The sequence below is a fragment of the Pinus tabuliformis genome, chromosome 3_1 (assembly GCF_031772625.1).
Source record: "Pinus tabuliformis cultivar Carrire ecotype Pingquan chromosome 3_1, CPIR1, whole genome shotgun sequence".
NCBI lineage: Eukaryota > Viridiplantae > Streptophyta > Pinopsida > Pinales > Pinaceae > Pinus > Pinus tabuliformis.
Genome location: NC_142301.1, coordinates 37463998 through 37483997, shown reverse-complemented (window position 1 = coordinate 37483997; position 20000 = coordinate 37463998).

Sequence of the window (20000 nt, the reverse complement as noted above, 5' to 3'; positions counted from 1 at the left end):
CAATTTGTATGAAACAAAAAATACAAATCGTTTGTTGTTTCTAAAGATTAAGATTGTCTCCATTAGAATGGAGGATAATGAATCTGTTGTTGCATTCATCTCATGGATCAAAGAACCAAGAGACAAGCTAGGCGACATAAGGGAGAAAGTGTCTGACACTAATCTCGTCACAATTACCTTAAATTCCATGACAAAGGATTATCATATGTTCATTAAAGGGCTTCCAGCGAGGGAGAAAGCTCCGACCTTTGAAGAGTTGATAGGGATTTTGATGCAGGAAGAAGAGAGGTGTATGAATCTGAAGCCTCAGAATGTAAATTTGGCATTGGTGGCAAAGAAAAAGTTCTTCAAAGGGAAACCAGGAGGAGGACATAAAAGTGGTGGTCCATCCTAGAAAAAGCCATTTCAAGGTATGTCATCCGCTAGAAATGATTCAGGAATTAAGTGTTTTTATTGTGGCAGAACTGGTCATATTGCTAGAGATTGTTATAAAAAGAAGACTGATGAAACTAGACATAGACACAAGAGGCATACAGGGCATTTTGCTAGCGAAGATCAGAATCATGATCTTAAATTATTTGTGTCTGATGTTTCTCTTTTTGTTGAGACCGATGAGGCTAAAACTTGGTTTGTGGATTTTGGAGCATCCACTCATATGGCAGGTAATAAACATTGGTATGAAAATTTTAAGGAGAACAACAATGATACGAACATCTAACTTGGAGATGACATAGCATATCAGATTAAAGGGGATGGAGATATTCCTGTGATATTTCCTAATGGTAATATCCATATCATATCGAATGTCATGTATGTATCTAGAATTAAAAATAATTTGATCTTTGTCTCCATGATTGCAGATCAGAATTTAAAGGTAGAATTTTTCAAAACTTACTCTCTTATAAAGGATTTGTTGGATCATCAGAAGTTGGTCGCACTAGGAGTATGACTTGGAGACCTATATAAGTTGAATGTTACAAGCATGCCACATCAAGCTTTAAATTCAATGATAAGGAAAACAAAGAATCTTTAGCATCAAAGGTTTGGTCACATAAAACTTCATGACTTATTGTTGATGTAGAAACAAGGTATGGTTGATGGAATTCCTATTTTAAGAAATGAACATATGGATTGTGAAGGTTGTGCACTTGGAAAAATGCACAGGGATAAATTTCCCTCCAGCCTAAGTGGGAGAAAGAAAGATATACTTGAAGTTGTGCATACTGACATTTGTGGACCCATGCAGACAAGGTCTTTAGGTGGAGCTTATTATTTTTTTTCTTAGAAGGAAAAGTGACACTTTCGAGTATTTTAAAGAATTTAGAAACATGTTTGAAAAGAAGATAGGAAACTTCATTAAAATTCTCCGCTCAAATTAAGGGGGAGAATACAGGCTTGGTAACTTCATAAAATATTGTATAGATCATGAGATAGCACAACAATTTACAGTACCCCACACTCCACAACAGGATGGGGTTGCATAAATAAAGAACAGAACTCCATTGGAACGTAGTATGATGAATTGAGGTCAACTATGAAAGAAGAGTATGAGTCCATAATTAAAAATAAAACTTGGGAATTAGTTGAACTGCCAAAAGGAAAAGAGCCCATAGGTTGTAAATGGATTTATAAACCTAAGTTTAAAGTAGATGGTATTGTAGACAAGTATAAAGCTAGGTTGGTGGCCAAAGGGTACTCACAGATAGAAGGGATTTATTATGAGGAGACTTTTTCTCCTATAGATAAGTTAAATATTATTAGAATGTTAATAACTCTAACTACAAAGTACCATTGGAGTTTACACCAGCTAGATGTAAAATCAACTTTTCTAAATGGAGAGTTCAAGGAAGAGGTATATTTAACACAACTTGAAGGGTTCCATTGTAGCGGCTACAAAACTTTCCAAAATTTTTCCTTAGCTTTGTTTTGGATCCTCCCTACCAACCATCCTTAGAAGCATGTATTTCACTGTCCAGGTACATATGCTTCAGCTGAGTTTCAGTGGCTTGCTAGCCTGTGCTTGTCAGCTTGTTTCCCTTCCACCTGCAGGCTGACATTCTAGAACTTGGTCAGTTTCTGGTTGTGATGCTCACCTAGAAAATTGCACAATTCTTGAGGGGAACTGAACCTCCCTCTGGAAATTGCACAATTCATCTGGGCTGCCTGCTTCTCTCCAGAAATGCATAGAACACCCAAGTAGCCTTCCCTTTAGAAACTTCGCAATGCAGCCCAACACTAGGCTTCATCTAAAAAATTATGCAATGCATGAGGGGAAACCAGACTTGCTCAACCCAGAAACTATGCAAATGTCATTCCTTGGCTTGCAGGTTGCTACATGTTCTCCCAGGTTGACCAGTTCCCTCTAGGACTGAGCAATCTTGATTTGCATGCATGGACTACTTTTCTCGAAAAAATGAAAGACAAAAAAACAAAAAGCATCCCTAGATTTTAGGGATTCAATTTTAGCAGCTGGAGGTTACATGCAAAAACCATTTTAGAAACCTCTCATCGTGTGTCACTTTTTTCTAGATTTGTGGCATGCGCGTCAAATCGTGAAAAGGAACGGCAAAACTGAATCGTGAAAAAGGAACAGAAAAATGAAAGTGAAAAAGGAACAACAAATTGAACTGCTGACCCAAAAGGTGTTGTTCCTTTGGAAAAGGAACAACAAAACGAAAATGTTGTCCCTTTGAAAAAGGAACAGCAGAAACAACAAAAGTGCACACAAATGTTGTCCCTTTAGAAAAGGAACAGCAAAATGCACAAGCATAAAATGTAAGCACGCAAAGAATGAATTAGTTGTTCATTGTATTGATGTTGAGGATGAGTTACACTTTGAATGAAGCAACACCTGAAACACAAAATATAAGAGAAATTAGAAAAGAAACAATAAAAAATAGTATGTAAATAAATAAACTAAGTTACAACAGCCATGATGTTATGTCAAAAAAATGATTTATTCGAAAAATGTTTTGGCAGCAAAGACATGACATCAATCTTCAAATGGAAATCAATTCTTCATTTCTTCTATTATGAATCCGTTGGGTAATGAGTTGGATGAAATTCCTTTGTTTCATTTAAAATTTCTTTCAAGAATCACTCGTCGGTGCCAAAATGTCGAGCGATAAAAAGGTGTCTTTTCAACTCCTAATTACCTTCACATTAATTATCAACCCAGGGACGACTTTTTATTTCAAGAGTGTACTCAGTGTGAGGTAGCTATTTACTAAATAGTAATGCTTTGCAGTATAGTGCTTAAAATCCAAAAGTAAATGAATGCTTGAAAAAGAAATCTAACAATAACATAAGCTCAACTGCTTTGAAATCCAACTATTCACTCAACAAACATCAATTGAGGATACAGTAGCAATAACTCATTCCTCTAGAGATTGATGCAATTGAAATCAAACTAGAACAAGACAATCAATCTGGGAACGAGGAAGCAATAACCAATGTTCTCTACAGTTGACAGTCCTGCTTTAAAGCAATTAAAAGGAAATAGAAATTTACAGGGTAAGTTCCTCAAACAGAACACCAAAGGACACCGCTCACAACCAGATCGCAAATCAATACACCAATATTTTTGACATGGTTAAAACCCTCAAAGAGGGAAACAGTCCACGGCCTGAGCCAACGCGGCCATTTCAGGCAATTTATTAATAAAAGAATGAAAATTTACATATGCTTCTCTCATAGACGGATTACCCTACAAATGACCCTCCATGCGCTTTAAATAGAATTCATGTACCAATCGGGTGTCAAGCCACGGATCAAGTGTCGGTAATACCGAGGAGAGAATGAACCGTCGCATCACTACATATCGTGACCGTCGGATTGTAAGTTACAAAATGTACAAGGTAAAGAAACACACTTTACCTAACTCTATACCTAACTCTATACTAGACCAAGTTGTACTTAACTATTTCCTATGTGTCGGAATATCCTAACATCCCCCCTTAAGAACAACTTGGGATAGGATTGAAGGATTTACAAATATGACACAATAGGAGAAGGAAGGAGGCACTAGAGCCTATCCCCCCTTAGTGAAAACTTCCTGAACTCTAACCATAAATTTTTGGGTGTGGAGCCTGATTGTCTTCTATATTCAAAGGTATCGCCACATTGGACCCCAGTTCGAAATGGGGGCGGCAAAGCCGCTCGTAAAATATTCGCTGCAGGGGGGGTCCAGGGGGGGCGGCTGCGACCTTTGGGAGCCCCCCCTTGGCGGGGGGTTTTGGGGGCAGTCCCCCCGAAGCTAAAAACAGCTGTAAAATTGCCTTGTAAAAGTATAGTAATTTCTAGTCAATCTAGGTCGTTCATTAGGCGAATGATCTGACGGTAGAACTTATGTTTAGTTTAGGGTTTTTTGCCCTAGAAGGCAACCCCCTCTCTTTGTATGAGGGTATTTGAGGCTGTGTGATAGACGTGTATTCTGTGAGCGAGAAACAGAGAGGTGAGACTGTGAGAGAAAACAGAGGATATTACAGCGGATTTGCTGTAGGCCGTGTCTCTTCATTTTGCTGGATAATAGAAAGGAATGACTGGCTATTTGGGGTGGACGTAGCCCAAACTGGGTGAACCACATATATCTGTGTCTCTCTTGTTTTGTGCATTTTTTGTGTTTATATTTCTGCAATATTTTATGTGTTGAATTGCTCCGTAATATATAATTTTCTAACAACTGGTATCAGAGCCGAAGGTATATTTGGCTGATAAACTCGCAGGAAAGAAGGGTTCCTGGTTCGAGTGGGAGCAATGGCGGAAGATGGTAAGTTTAGGGTCAAGAAATTTAACGGCCAAAACTTCTCGCTGTGGAAGATGCAGATGGAAGATTATCTGTATCAGAAAGATCTATACCTACCATTGGGCGGAAAAACAAAGATGCCGACGGGTATGAAAGACAAAGAATGGAACCTTCTCGATCGAAAGTCACTTGGAACAATATGGTTTTGCCTTGCTGCGTCAGTCGCCTTCAACATTTCGAAGGAAACCACGACAGAGGGTTTGATGCAGACGTTGTCGAAACTATATGAAAAACCCTCGGCCTCAAACAAGGTATTTCTTATGAAACAGTTATTTAATATGAATATGTCAGAAGGTGGGTCTATTGCAAACCATTTAAATGATTTTAATACAGTTACAAGTCAGTTAAGTTCTGTAGGGGTAAAATTTGATGATGAAGTTAGAGCTCTGTTATTCTTGTGCTCATTACCAAAAAGTTGGAATGGTTTGGTAATGGCCATTAGTAACTCCGTTTTTGGATCTAGTACTTTAAAGTTTGATGATGTTTTCGGCGTTATCCTTAGCGAGGAAATGCGACGGAAAAGCTCCGGTGAGACATCGGGAAATGCTTTGAGTGCAGAGTCTAGAGGAAGAAAAATGGAAAGAGGAAAGAGCTCAGGATATCGAAGTAAATCAAGGAAAGGCAGATCCAAGTCCAGATCGGGGATAGTGTGCTAGAAATGTGGAAAGAAAGGACACCTAAAGAAATATTGTAGATCTCGGAAGGGAAAGGAAGGAGATGCACAGCAAGAAAACAATCATGAAGCAAATGTGACAGGTGAGGTGTTATAATATGCTTTGATTCTTTCTTTCGAAAATATTACTGATTCCTGGGTGGTAGATTCAGGGGCTTCATTCCATGCCACACCTGATAAGAAATACTTTCATGACTATGTTCAAGGAGATTTTGGACAAGTTCGTCTGGGTGATGATAAACCCTGTAAAATTGTTGGAATGGGTAAGGTTCTTGTAAAACAGCAGAATGGAAACCAATGGCTATTAAAGGAGGTAAGGCATGTTCCAGATCTAAAGAAAAATCTGATTTCAACAGGGCAGTTAGGCAGTGAAGGTTCTGTGACAACTTTCACAGATAAATCTTGGAGGGTCACCAAAGGAGCCTTGGTAATAACAAAAGGCGAAAAGGTTGGTACATTGTATTTATGCAATGGTATTTCTAACTTTGTTAATGCTTTAACTTCCAAAGGAGCAGATGCAGCATTATGGCATCATAGGCTCGGACACATGAGTGAAAAGGGGATGAAGATTCTTCACTCAAGGAATTTTTTGCCGGGTTTGAAGAATGTTGATTTGGACTTCTGTGAGAATTGCATTTATGGAAAATAGAAGAGAGTCAGATTTCTCAGAGTTGGGAAAGAAAAGAAGAATGAAAAATTACAGCTTGAGCATACAGATATATGGGGACCTGCTCAGGTATCATCTCTCGGTGGCTCTCGTTATTATGTTACTTTTATTGATGATGCAACTAGAAAAACTTGGATTTATAGTATTAAGAATAAATCTGATGTATTTGATACTTTCAAGAAATGGAAAGCTTTGGTTGAGATTGAGATAGGAAAGAAATTGAAGTGTCTTAGATCAGATAATGGAGGTGAATATTGAAGCAAAGGGTTTGATAGGTACTGTTCAGAGCATGGAATTTGCAGAGAGAAGATAGTTCCAAGAACACCACAAGAAAATGGTGTGTCAGAAAGGATGAACAGAACAATCATGGAGCGTGCAAGGTGCATGAGATTGCATGCAGGAGTGCCTTTACAGTTTTGGGCAGATGCTGTAGATACTGCTGTTTATCTAATAAATAGAGGGCCTTCAAGTTCCTTAGATGGTGGTGTTCCAGAGGAAGCATGGACAAGTAAAAAGGTAAACTACTCTATTTTAAAGCCTTTTGGTTGTGAGGCCTTTGTCCATATTGATAAAGAAAATAGAACAAAGCTTGAGGCAAAGTCAAAGAAATGTACCTTTATTGGATATGGTGTTAATGATTTTGGTTATCGCTTATATGATTACGAAAATCACAAAATCATTAGGAGCAGAGATGTAATATTCAATGAAAAGGTCTTGTATAAGAATCAGTTGCAGGAAACGAAACAGGAAAAGGAAAACAAGGAATACGCAGTTCTTGATGAAATCACTAAAAAAGGAAAGGTGCCTGAAAATAATAATAATCAACAACCACAACCACAACAACCACCACAACAACAACAGGCACCCCAAACACCTGAAAGTGGTGTTAGAAGATCTACCAGGATAAGTAGACCCCCTGAACGATACTCTCCTTCATTAGATTATTTATTGTTGTCTGATTCTGGTGAACCCGAATGTTATGAAGAAGCAATGCAGGTTGAAAGCAGGAAGAAGTGGGAGGTAGCCATGGAAGAAGATATGGACTCCTTAATGCATAACCAGACTTGGGATTTAGTCAGGTTGCCTGTAGGAAAAACTACATTGAAGAATAAATGGGTTTACAGGCTGAAGGAAGAACATGGAGGAAAACAGAGGTATAAAGCTAGACTTGTGGTGAAGGGTTTTGCACAGAAGAAAGGTATTGATTTTGATGAAATATTTTCTCCTGTTGTTAAAATGACTTCAATCAGAACTATTTTAAGTCTTGTAGCAGCTGAAGATTTGCATCTTGAGCAGTTAGATGTAAAGACAACCTTTCTCCATGGGGATTTGGAGGAAGAGATATATATGCAGCAGCCACAAGGATATGAGGTGAAAGGGAAGGAGAAACTAGTGTGCAGGTTGAAGAAGAGCTTGTATGGCTTAAAACAGGCTCCAAGGCAGTGGTATCTAAAATCTGACAAGTTTATGTCTGAACAAGGTTATACTAGATGTCACTTTGATCATTGTGTTTATTTGAAAAAGCAAAATGATGGCAGCTATATTATATTGTTATTGTATGTAGATTACATGCTTGTTGCAGGATCTAACATGCAGGAAATAAATGTTCTCAAAAGAAAATTGGCAAATTCATTTGCAATGAAGGATTTGGGAGCTGCAAAACAAATCCTTGGTATGAGAATAACTAGAGACAGGAAAAATCATAAATTAACATTGTCTCAGAATGAGTACATACAAAAGGTGTTGAAAAGATTTAACATGCACAATGCAAAACCAATTAGTACACCTTTTGCTAGCCATTTCAAACTTAGCAAGGAAATGTGCCCAAAGACCCAAGAAGACATGGATTATATGTCTAAAGTTCCATATGCATCAGCAGTTGGAAGCTTAATGTATGCAATGGTCTGCACAAGGCCGGATATTGCACATGCAGTGGGAGTTGTAAGAAGATACATGAACAATCTAGGAAAGGAACATTGGATGGTAGTGAAATGGATTCTCAGATATTTGAAAGGTACCACAAATCGAGCATTATGCTTTGGTGGTTCAAACATCTCCCTACAAGGATATGTTGATGCAGATATGGTAGGTGACAAAGATAATAGGAGGAGCACTACATGATATGTATTTACTGTTGGAGGAACAACTGTCAGTTGGGTTTCAAAAATCCAAAGTGTTGTTGCACTTTCAACAACAAAAGCAGAGTATGTTGCTGCTACAGAGGCTAGTAAAGAAATGATTTGGTTACAAAAGTTTATGGGTGAATTGGGTAAGGAGCATGATATGGGCACGTTATACAGTGATAGCCAAAGTTCCATTCATCTTGCAAAGAACTCAGCATTTCATTCCAGGACTAAACACATACAGCTCAAGTACCATTTCATATGATCAGTGTTGGAAGATGGAGAGTTGAAGCTGGAAAAGATACACACTAGCCAGAATCCTTCAGATATGCTAACAAAAGTCGTAACCAGGGAGAAACTGAGAATATGCTCAGTTTCAATTGGTCTTCAAGGATGACGATGAAGATGAGGAACAACCAGGTCCAAAGAGGAGTAATTGTCCAGCAAATGGAGTAGCAGTGGAATTGCTACAATTAGTCTCCAAGTGGGAGATTGTTGGATGTGGAGCCTAATTATCTTCTATATTCAAAGGTATCGCCACATTGGACCCCAGATCGAAATGGGGGCGGCAACGCCGCCCGTAAAATATTCGCTGCAGGGGGGGTCTAGGGGGGGCGGCTGCAACCTTTGGGAGCCCCCCCCTGGCGGGGGGTTTCGGGGGCAGCGCCCCCGAAGCTAAAAACAACTGTAAAATTGCCTTGTAAAATTATAGTAATTTCTAGTCAATCTAGGCCATTCATTAGGTGAATGATCTGACGGTAGAACTTATGTTTAGTTTAGGGTTTTTTTTTCCCTAGAAGGAAACCCCCTCTCTTTGTATGAGGGTATTGTATTTGAGGCTGTGTGATAGACGTGTATTCTGTGAGTGAGAAACAGAGAGGTGAGACTGTGAGAGAAAACAGATGATATTACAACGGATTTGTTGTAGGTTGTGTCTCTTCATTTTGCTGGATAATAGAAAGGAATGACTGGCTGTTCGGGGTGCACGTAGCCCAAACTGGGTGAACCACGTATATCTGTGTCTCTCTTGTTTTGTGCGTTTTCTGTGTTTATATTTCTGCAATATTTAATGTGTTCCATTGCTCTGTAATATATAATTTTCTAACATAAATCGAAGTTTAGTGAACTTCGCCTCTGTGAGAGTCTTCGTAAAGATGTCTGCAACTTGATCATCTGTTGAACAATGTTGCACTTCAAGAACATGGTCATGAATGAGCTTTCTGATGAAGTGCATGTGTAGTTCAATGTGTTTGCTGCGCTGATGTTGGACTGGATCTTTGCATAGCTGAATTGCACATTGATTATCACACCAAAGTGTAGTCGGATGCTGCTGCTGAAAGCCAAACTATGACAGGATCCGACGAAGCCACAAGGCTTCCTTACTAGCTTCTACGGCACCATGATATTTTGATTCTACTGAAGAAAGAGAAATGGCACCTTGTTTCTTGCAAGCCCATGTAATAGGTCCTGAACCAAGAGTGAACACATAATCTGTAGTAGACTTCCGATCATCAGGGTCACCAGCCCAATCGGAATCAGTGAAACCAACCAATAGAGGAGATGCTTCGGCACTGTAATGAATCCCAAACTGAGCTGTACCTCGAACATAACGAAGTATTCTTTTAGCTGCTTTCCAATGACTTCCACGTGGGTTTTGCATAAACCGAGCAACAAGGCCAACAACAAAGGAAAGGTCAGGACGAGTATGGGTTAGATACAAAAGTTTTCCTACAAGTTGACGGTACAAGGTAGCATCAAATTCAGGAGAAGTACAAGTGACTGAAAGTTTGACTCCAGACTGAAAGGGAGAAGGGGCTGGCTTACATTCTTCCATGTGAAAGTGGCGTAGAATATCAGAGGCATACTTGGACTGAGAAAGGGAAATACCTTCCTTGGATTGCAAGACTTGAAGACCGAGAAAATAATGTAAGTGTCCTAAGTTTGTCATTTCAAACTTCCTTTTAAGGCTAGACTTCACATGGTTTATAAGGTTGGGATCACTACCAGTCAGGATAAGATCATCAACATAAAGAACAAGAATGATAAGAGACTTGCCCACTTTCTTGGTGCAAACACTATTGTTAGAATGACACCTAGAGAAGCCAGATTCTAAAAGAAAGTTATCCATTTTGGCATACCAAGCTCGAGGAGCTTGCTTGAAACCATAAAGGGATTTATTAAGCCGACATACAAGGCTGGAGTCTGTTTGTATAAAGCCAATAGGTTGTTCCATATAGATTTTTTCATGCAAGTCCCCATGCAAGAAGGCGGATTTAACATCCATATGATGGACTTCCCATTTGAAAGAGGCAGCAAGGGAAAGAACAAGGCGGATAGAGTTCATTTTGGCAGCAGGGGAGAAGGTTTCAGTATAGTCAATGCCTTCAACTTGTGAAAAACCCTTAGCAACAAGACGAGCTTTATGTTTATCAACTTTCCCATCTAGTCCATTCTTGGTTCTATAAACCCATTTGCATCTAACAAGTTTTCATCCCTTTGGTAGAGGAACAAGATCCCATGTATCATTTGCCAATAATGAATGATATTCTTCATTCATAGCTTCTTCCCAATCTGGATGGCCTGAATCTTCTGCAAAGGTGTCAGGATCATAATTTACTGGAGCTTGAGCTAGTAAAGAAGAGGCTCTATCAAACTGTGAACGTGTGCATCGTTGATCTGTAGGATCATCGGCAAGATCACCTGCTGCGTCTCGAGTAGCACAAACCCATTTTGGAAGCTGAGGAGATGAAGGAGGATCCTGAGATGGTGGGGGAAGATTGTCATCCTCACTTTCATCATCTGAAGAAGAAATTTTTTCAAAAGTAGAAGAGATAGGGAGAGGTGGCACATCCGCCGGACTAGGCTCGCAGGCCGATATATTTTCATCAAATTTTACATCTCTTCTAATGATAACATTTTTGGACTTAAATGGAATAAGTCTATAGCCTTTAACATCTTCAGAATATCCAACAAAAGTACATTTTTCACTCTTAGCTTCTAAAGCTTTATGCTTTTCATCTGGAATATGGGCCCACGCTTCACTTCCAAAAACACGAAAGTGACTTACATCTGGTTTGATTGAGCTCCATGCTTCTTCTAGAGTGATACTCTTTAAAGCCTTAGTAGGTGATCCAGGTGGATGTTGGTGGCCACCCACCAACCCATTTGGACCCCCAAAACTGTCTCTTTCAGTCTTTTCAGTTTCCTAAATTGCAGCACAGTTTACTATTTTTAGCAGTTTTTCGGGTCCTGAACTTCCGGAGCCGTTTTGAGGCCCTAAACGACGTTTTTTTGGGAATCTGGGGCAACATGGGTCCATGGACTGATGTTGCCTCCCAAAGTGGTAGTATTCGGATAGATCTTTCTAACGAGCTATCGTACGCGTCAAACGGAGATCGTATGCCAAAGTTATGACCCCGGGAAATTGATGTACCAATTTACCCAAACGGGGCCCACAATTTGGCGTTTCATCTTCTAGGGTTAGGTTTTGGAATGTGAAGGGTTTTCCATTGTTTCTCAACAATAAATAGGCCTTCGAGCCTCATTGTAACACAGTTCAGAGGCATGTAGCCATCACATCTCTTCTCAGAGATAAGCTACCATCGCCCTAGCTAGTTTATTGCCATTTCTGTTTGTAAGCATATTTCAGTATTTTCCATTAATGAAATGAAGTATTATTTCCGCTGCATCTTTGTGTATATGGTTATCTCTGTAATTTGTTGCGTTCCTGTTTAAATCCGGATCAGTGGTATCAGAGCGGTCTGCTTTTTCTCTGTGTTTCTTTGCATGTCCCCAACGAGGTCGGGATATAAGGAGTTAGGGCTTGAACTGGTCGAACCTTTGCAAGACCAGCCTCGAAAATCTCGACGGCCTCCCATGGCAGATGAGAAGAAAGACGAGGGGGCAGGAGATCCTATCAAAATCTTGCTTGAAGAAGCGCTCGAACGACAAAGGAACGCGATGATGGATAGCTTTGCGCAGATCCTTCAACGGTTGCCCAGAGGCGACGCATCGGCTTCCAACAGCGACTCTGGAAACTCCACACCGTTTAAGGTACAAGTTAATTTTGAAATCCCCATCTTCGAGGGTCAAATAGACGCAGATGCTGTAGATAAATGGTTAAATCTGCTAGATGGGTATTTTTCTGTTCATGAATTTTCAAGTCGGGAAAAGATTGTTTTCGCTCTTCTCAAAGCAGCCCCCCACGTCAAGGACTGGTGGGAAACCTACTGCGAGCAGAAGGATGAAAGTACAGGCTCACTATTTTCAGCCACACCCACTTGGAATGACTTCCGGGATGCCATCAAGGAGCAGTACTACCCTGTCGGAAGCTATGAGGACAAATACATCAAATGGACCACACTGCGGCAGGGACGAGACCAAGATGTGCCGGAGTTCACAAACATTTTTCATACCCTTCGCACACAGTTGGGTATCAAAGATTCTGAGCTTCATCTTGTACTCAAGTACCGTGGCTGCCTGCATAAATACATCCAGGAAGAGATGGTGTTCTTGAACATCTCCTCACTCGGCACAGCATACAGATACGCTGTCAAAATCGAGCAAAAGTTCAAATAGAAGAAGCGAGACTTTGGATCTGCAAATCCGAAGCCCAAAGGACAAAGCCAAGGCGGGGTGACCCAAGACAACCTGTCGAAGCCGCAAGAAAAGAACAACACCATGAAGCCGAAGAAGGACACAGGGAAGTGGTGTGAGTTCCACAAGAGTCCCACTCATAACACAAGTGAGTGTCAGACCAAGCAGTCGCTGGTGGCTGAGTTGAAGGCTTCTGAATCAGATGCATGTTCCGACCCTGAGCTAGAACCCGAGAAGGGGAATGGCAAAGGGAAGCAGATCATTGATGCCGATCCCAGCGCCACTGTTGCCACCGCCAAGATCCACAAAGATGAGCTTGAAAATCCAGAGGAAGGGGAGCGTCTTTTCCACTCACAAATGTGGGTGAAGGGTTCGCCGCTGCAATTCATTGTCGAAAGTGGCAGCCAAAAGAACCTCATTTCAGCAAAGGTCGTGAAGCGGTTGGGTCTACCGACTACACCACACCAACAGCCGTACAGTATCGGGCGGCTTCATGAAGGACGAGATCTCAAAGTTCGCCAGCAGTGCTGCCTTCCCTACAGCATCAAGCCCTTCACAGACGAGGTATTGTGTGATGTTACACCTCTGGATGTTTGTGATGTATTATTAGGCCAACCATACTTGTGGAGGCGACATGTTGTGTATGAATCAAGGCCTCGTGCTGTCATTATTTCTTTGAATAATGCATTATACAGGATACCGGAGGTAGCCCCACCTACCGCCACATCTTTGATCACCGCTAAGAAAGGCAGCAAGCTCATCTCACAGACCAGGAAATTCATCTGTCAGGTTCACTCCCAAAGTAAGGGGAAGATTGCCATCACATCCATGACCCCCGCGAAGGGTTCCTCCATGCAGCAGCAGCAGCAGCAAAGGGATACAGTCATGACAAGACACAGGAACAACTCCTCCTCACCCACAGGGGTACCACACAAGTTTCAGGTGGGCGACAAAGTTTCCATATACAGGAACGCAACAAATTTCAGAGATAACCATATACACAAAGATGCAGCGGAAATAATACTTCATTTCATTAATGGAAAATACTGAAATATGCTTACAAACAGAAATGGCAATAAACTAGCTAGGGCGATGGTAGCTTATCTCTGAGAAGAGATGTGATGGCTACATGCCTCTGAACTGTTCTGAACTGTGTTACAATGAGGCTCGAAGGCCTATTTATTGTTGAGAAACAATGGAAAACCCTTCACATTCCAAAACCTAACCCTAGAAGATGAAACGCCAAATTGTGGGCCCCGTTTGGGTAAATTGGTACATCAATTTCCCGGGGTCGTAACTTTGGCATACAATCTCCGTTTGACGCGTATGATAGCTCGTTAGAAATATCTATCCGAATACTACCACTTTGGGAGGCAACATCGGTCCATGGACCCATGTTGCCCCAGATTCCCAAAAAAACGTCGTTTAGGGCCTCAAAACGGCTCCGGAAGTTCAGGACCCAAAAAACTGCTAAAAATAGTAAACTGTGCTGCAATTTAGGAAACTGAAAAGACTGAAAGAGACAGTTTTGGGGGTCCAAATGGGTTGGTGGGTGGCCACCAACATCCACCTGGATCAGTAGGAGTGTGATTTATTATGTAATTTGCATAGTTAATTGCTTCTGCCCAAAAACTAAGACCAAGTCCTTTAGATTGTAGCATACAATTAGCCATTTCCTTTAAGGTGCGATTCTTCCTTTCAGCTACACCATTTTGTTGTGGAGTATATGGAACAGTATGTTGCATTTGAATTCCATTCTCAGTTTAAAAGTTGATAAATGTGTTTTAAACATATTCTCCGCCATTATCAGATCTTAGCTTAAGAATTTGATGTCCAAATTGTTTTTCAACAAAGGCCTTGAAGGCCAAAAATGTGTTAAATAGTTCACTCTTGAGTTTTAAGAAGTATACCCAAGTGCGTCTGGAGAAATCATCAATGAAAGTTAAGAAATATTTGCAGCCAGAGAATGAAACAACTAGAAGTGAACCACATAAATCACTATGCACAAGCTGTAAAGGGGCTGAGGCGTGCCAAGAGGCACGTTTTTCAAAACTGTCCCGATGATGTTTTCCGAGTACACATCCGGAACAAACACCATCTCTGCAAGATACCAAAGGAAGACCTATCACCATATTTTCTTTACATAGATGCTGAAGGGAGCGATAGTTTATGTGACCAAATCGCTCATGCCAAAGTTTGCTCACTTCATCGTTATGAGCAACAAATATTGAGGGAAGATTTGATGACCCAAAGTTGTGAAACTTATACAACCTTGTAGAATCATCAGCAATGTCAGTAGATAAAATCTGTTTAGGATCTCTTAGGTCCTTGATTACAACATCATGAGGTGAAAATTCAACGATTTTACCTTCACCTGAATGAGCTATCTGATATACAGATAGAAGGTTGCAGGATAAGGTTGGAACGCATAATACATCATTAAATTGACCATTGTCTAGATAAACAGTTCCAGTCCCTACAACATTAAGAGATCTATCATCACCAACATATATATTTTTGGTGTTACAATCATTTAAATAAGAAAACATGGCTTTGTTTTTGGCCATGTGATAAGAAGCTCCAGAATCAATGAGCCACTCATGAGAATGAGAAGAAGAAGATACATTTAATGCATAACCAGACCGAGATGATTGACAACCACATGCAGAAAGTGCCATTCCTGAAGATGAAGTTGAAGTTGAAGAATGCTCCAAATGGATGTTATGTTTCTTCATCACTGCTTCCAAGGCTTCCATCTTCTTAAAGCATTTGGATTCTAAGTGGCCATCTCGATTACAAAAGTTGCAATGTCTATCAGTCTTCTTCCATTTGTTTTTATTTGTCTTATCATTTTGTTGAAATGATTTTTCATTTTGAGGCTGAGATTGCTTAGGACCCTTGTTTGGTTTAGGACCATTCTTTTTAGGATATGACTTCTTAGGATTCTTTGAATTTGGTTGCTGTTGGGCGGCTAACGCTTTCCTGGAAGAGTTTCCAACATAAAGAAGACCAAGGTGTAAGAATTTTTCTTGTTCTCTTATTAAAGAATCACAAAAAGAGTCAAAGGAAGGGGAATTGTAGTCTGTTCCTTGAGAAATGAAGGCTTCTCTTGTAGAATGGAAGGTGGAAACAAACACAGAGTAGGCTGGTCCCAACTTAGTAAGAATGGAATAGATAAGGTTACTCTCTTCTTTCTTAACCTTAACACCTTCCAAGAGATATCTAAGGGTCTTGAACTTGGAAAAGAAATCTTCAGAAAACGTCGCTCTGCCTTGTTGTGGCCGACTGTCGTGTCTACCGTGAACTCAGTAATAAATCCTTCTATTATTTGGTTGAGCCAGTGGTCCACATCTCACACTATCTTATCTTCTGAGGCTTCTAGTCTTCACACTAGTTCCAGAGTCCACACTATTGGTTTGTCAAGCCTACACCTTCCCTGGCTGTCTGCTAGCTTCGCGATCCACTCATACATCTCAGAAGGAAAGGATGCAAATAAAATTTTGTGGATTTCTGTATACAAGTAGCGTTCCAACTACTATTCCTTAGATACTCACAGAGTTCTGTTTTCCTGTGTCACGAACTCATGAATCTTCTTATCCAACCACTCTTAAATCTATTTCTTTGTTGGGTTCCAGTGAAACAACATCAGACATCCCTTATGTAGATCCCCGTCCCAGAAACAGAACCATTTGTTGGCTTGTATGGGCCTGACCCAGGTTCGAAGGTGATTTAGCCAAACAAATCCCGAAACTACCAGCCCTTTCGGCAAAACTCTATGGTGCGCGGACTAAGGTCTCACTTGAGGTAGTATGGGAGGGTGTTGGAACCAGGTTTCCACACCCTAGGGATGTCTTGATGATTTTTGGGAGGCTTGCAGTTCGACCCTTTGCACACGCTGCTTCACGCAGCTATTTATCCCTTGCAACTGTGAAGCTGCCTTCACGCAACTCTGTTTGCAGTGCGAAGAAAGTATTACCATAATTCCTTATACTTACTGCATTATTATTATAGTACTTAACTTATTTGTGTGAGCCTAATATTCTTATTTATCATTCAACATTCATATAATTGTGTGCAATCATCAAACAATATAAATGCATAAAAGTAAGAGTAAGCCCAGATACACAGTATTTAGAATCAATCTTATCTTTATTAATATTCAATCCTGATTACAGACTCGACACCACTGTGCACACTCAGTTGCAAGGGTCTGCGCACTCAGCTATGGACTCTACTAGGCCTCTGCGCACTCAGTTACAGAGCCTCTTCCTACTACTACGACCCAGTACACTTAGACTCTTCTTTTATGCTTGAACCATTCCCATTCTTTTTCTTAATTCCCTATCTTTACAACTTAGAGTCTCGCTCTATTTATACACTCCCATGGTCTGCGGACCATGGGTAGGATGACATGACTTTACATTACATTGCAATATTTTAGGACAGACAACCCTATGACTCATCCTATACTTCACACTCCGTGCCCTTACTTCGCAGAGTCTTTACAATATACTTGACCAAAACTTGGGCTTTGAGCCCCAAAAACATGCTACGGGGGATCTGATGCCCAACAATGCAAATAGTTTGCTATGGTAGTTTGCATGTAAAGTGTTTGAAGAAATGCTTACATGCAAATGTAATAATATAGTAGTTGTTTGAAGAAAATGTAAAAGTATGGTAATTGTTTGAAGAAAATGTTATTTTTTTTGGATGGGATAATATCGTAGTATGATAATATGGATGTAGTTTATCAATTACTATTTGCATGCAAAGAATTTGAAGAGTTGCATGTAGGGAATTTGAAAGGTTGCATTTAAGGAATTTGAAAAGTTGCATGTAAGGAAATGGAAAAGTGGCATGTTTTTAGTTATTATGTTACAAGTGGAATAAGTGAAAAGTTTTGACTTAATATCATACAAAATGTATGAGAAAAGAAAATCAATTTATTTAACAATGTAAACTTTGAAACGGGAACTATAAACTCAAAACGGGAACTCTGGCCCAAAAACCTCAAAAAAACCACAAAAACAGTGCTCAAAACGAAAAGTGTGTATACTGGAACGATGTTTTTTTTTTTAGGTGTCAATTTTGCGGCTGTTTTAAAAATGGCAGTGACTACGAAATTTTCTACGAAATTTTCCTGCAAAATATAGCTTCAGAACGAAAGTGTTGATACTGGAATAATGATTTTTTTTTTAGGGTCAATTTTCATACTTTTTAAAAAATGCTAATAAAACCAATTTTTTATGTCTCAAACAAAGTTAAATTTTAAGGAAAAAACACATTAATGTTTCTGGTAGAATATCATTTTTCTTTCCTAAGTATAAATTTAACATGTTTTCAACCACAACATGCTAGATACAAAAGAAATTGAAATTTTTTCAACTATAAAACTAAAAAAACATGACATTATGAACAAATTATATCACTGAATGAATTCAAAAGTCTTTATTTGTATACTGAATAAAACAGACATTATATCTCTAATTTGATATTGCATTGTAGATATTTAAACAATAAAATTTATCATACTTAAGACATAATCCAACAACATAAAAATGCTTCATAACTTCTCATTTAACAAAATATGGAAAACATTAATTTTATTTGAAGATACGATGCATACATCAGTTATATAAACTATCTTAAACAATTATTCAAAATCACTCATATTTTCTTGCACACCATCAGAATTCACATCTTCAAATGAGTGACTGGATGCTGACGAAGATGTTCCATATTCTTCTCTTTCATCAACTAGTGCCCCATCTGAGTTCACATGCATGCCCAACATTCCAGGTTTCAAAAGTCTTCTAAATCTATGATGGTTTTAGCAGACTCCCATGTCAACACTGTTCCTTCTGGTAACAACCTTTTTAGAATCTCTGTCGTCTTGAAGCGAAGAGTTCCTCTCTACTTCCATGGTGGATTTTTGCAAACAATACTAATTTTTTTTTTATATTTTTTCTCTACACACTAACCATAACATAACCATACTTATTTGAATGAAAAAGGGACCAAGTAAATTGATTGTTATCCCCCACTCTACGTATTTAGTGGTTTAAAATTTAAAATTGTTCTTTAACTTGTTTGTCTTTTCATTATTTTCAAAAAAAATTCCACGTGGTGCATCAACTCGCAGTGATCATTGATGCTTTTACGAGCCACACTATGTACAATGGGTTAATATATAGTGCATATTGTTTCTTTATTATGCTTGTTAGTATACTTAGAAAGAAAGGACATACCATTTATGGTGATTTGGTACATCTTAACTCGCTATTGAGTTAAAATTTCCTGCAATTGTCGGTCAATTATTATTATTAAATGTAGTAATGCACCTTTAACAATGCTCCAATAGATCTTAAGTACATTAATAGACAAATTTCATGGCCGTATTGATGTGCCCTTAATTTCTATGATGCACTACTGGTGGTGCTCCAGGACATAAAAAAAAACACCATGAGATAATATTTTAAAAAATTATTGTGCCAATGAATGCATGATACTTGAGAACACCAATGTTCTAAAAATTATTACAACGCACAATTGATGATGCATTATAATAAATTGGGAATCAATGACTTTTACTCATTATTTTGGCAGAAAACTTTAAGTTTAATATTCAATGAATATAACAAAGGGTAATTTAGACTAGATTTTTTTTATTTTCCACCCGCCCCCCACGCCCAAAAAGATCTAATAAGCACCTTCAAATTACCGAGCTTGATATTGCATACTCTAATCATAATATTTGACTACCTACACCATATCTATGTGTGAAAGCTCTGAAATGTTCATCCATCCGGAAACCTACCAAGAAGTAGTGGAAGATATGACGGATATATATATATATATATATATATATATATATATATACCATGGATTTGGCACCCTAGATCACTCTTTCTACAATATAATAGCAAAGAATGGATATATGAATACTTTCTACAATATAATAGCATGACTAGGGATGTAAATAGCATAAATATAATCAAAACTTTATTCGGGAAGATATGGTACATACTGTTTCAGAAATTTGTAATTTTTCTACTTCAACTTGAAACTTCTAATAATTTTTTTAATATAATAGAAGATTCAAATTCAAACTTACTCATTGTGATCGGATCGCATATG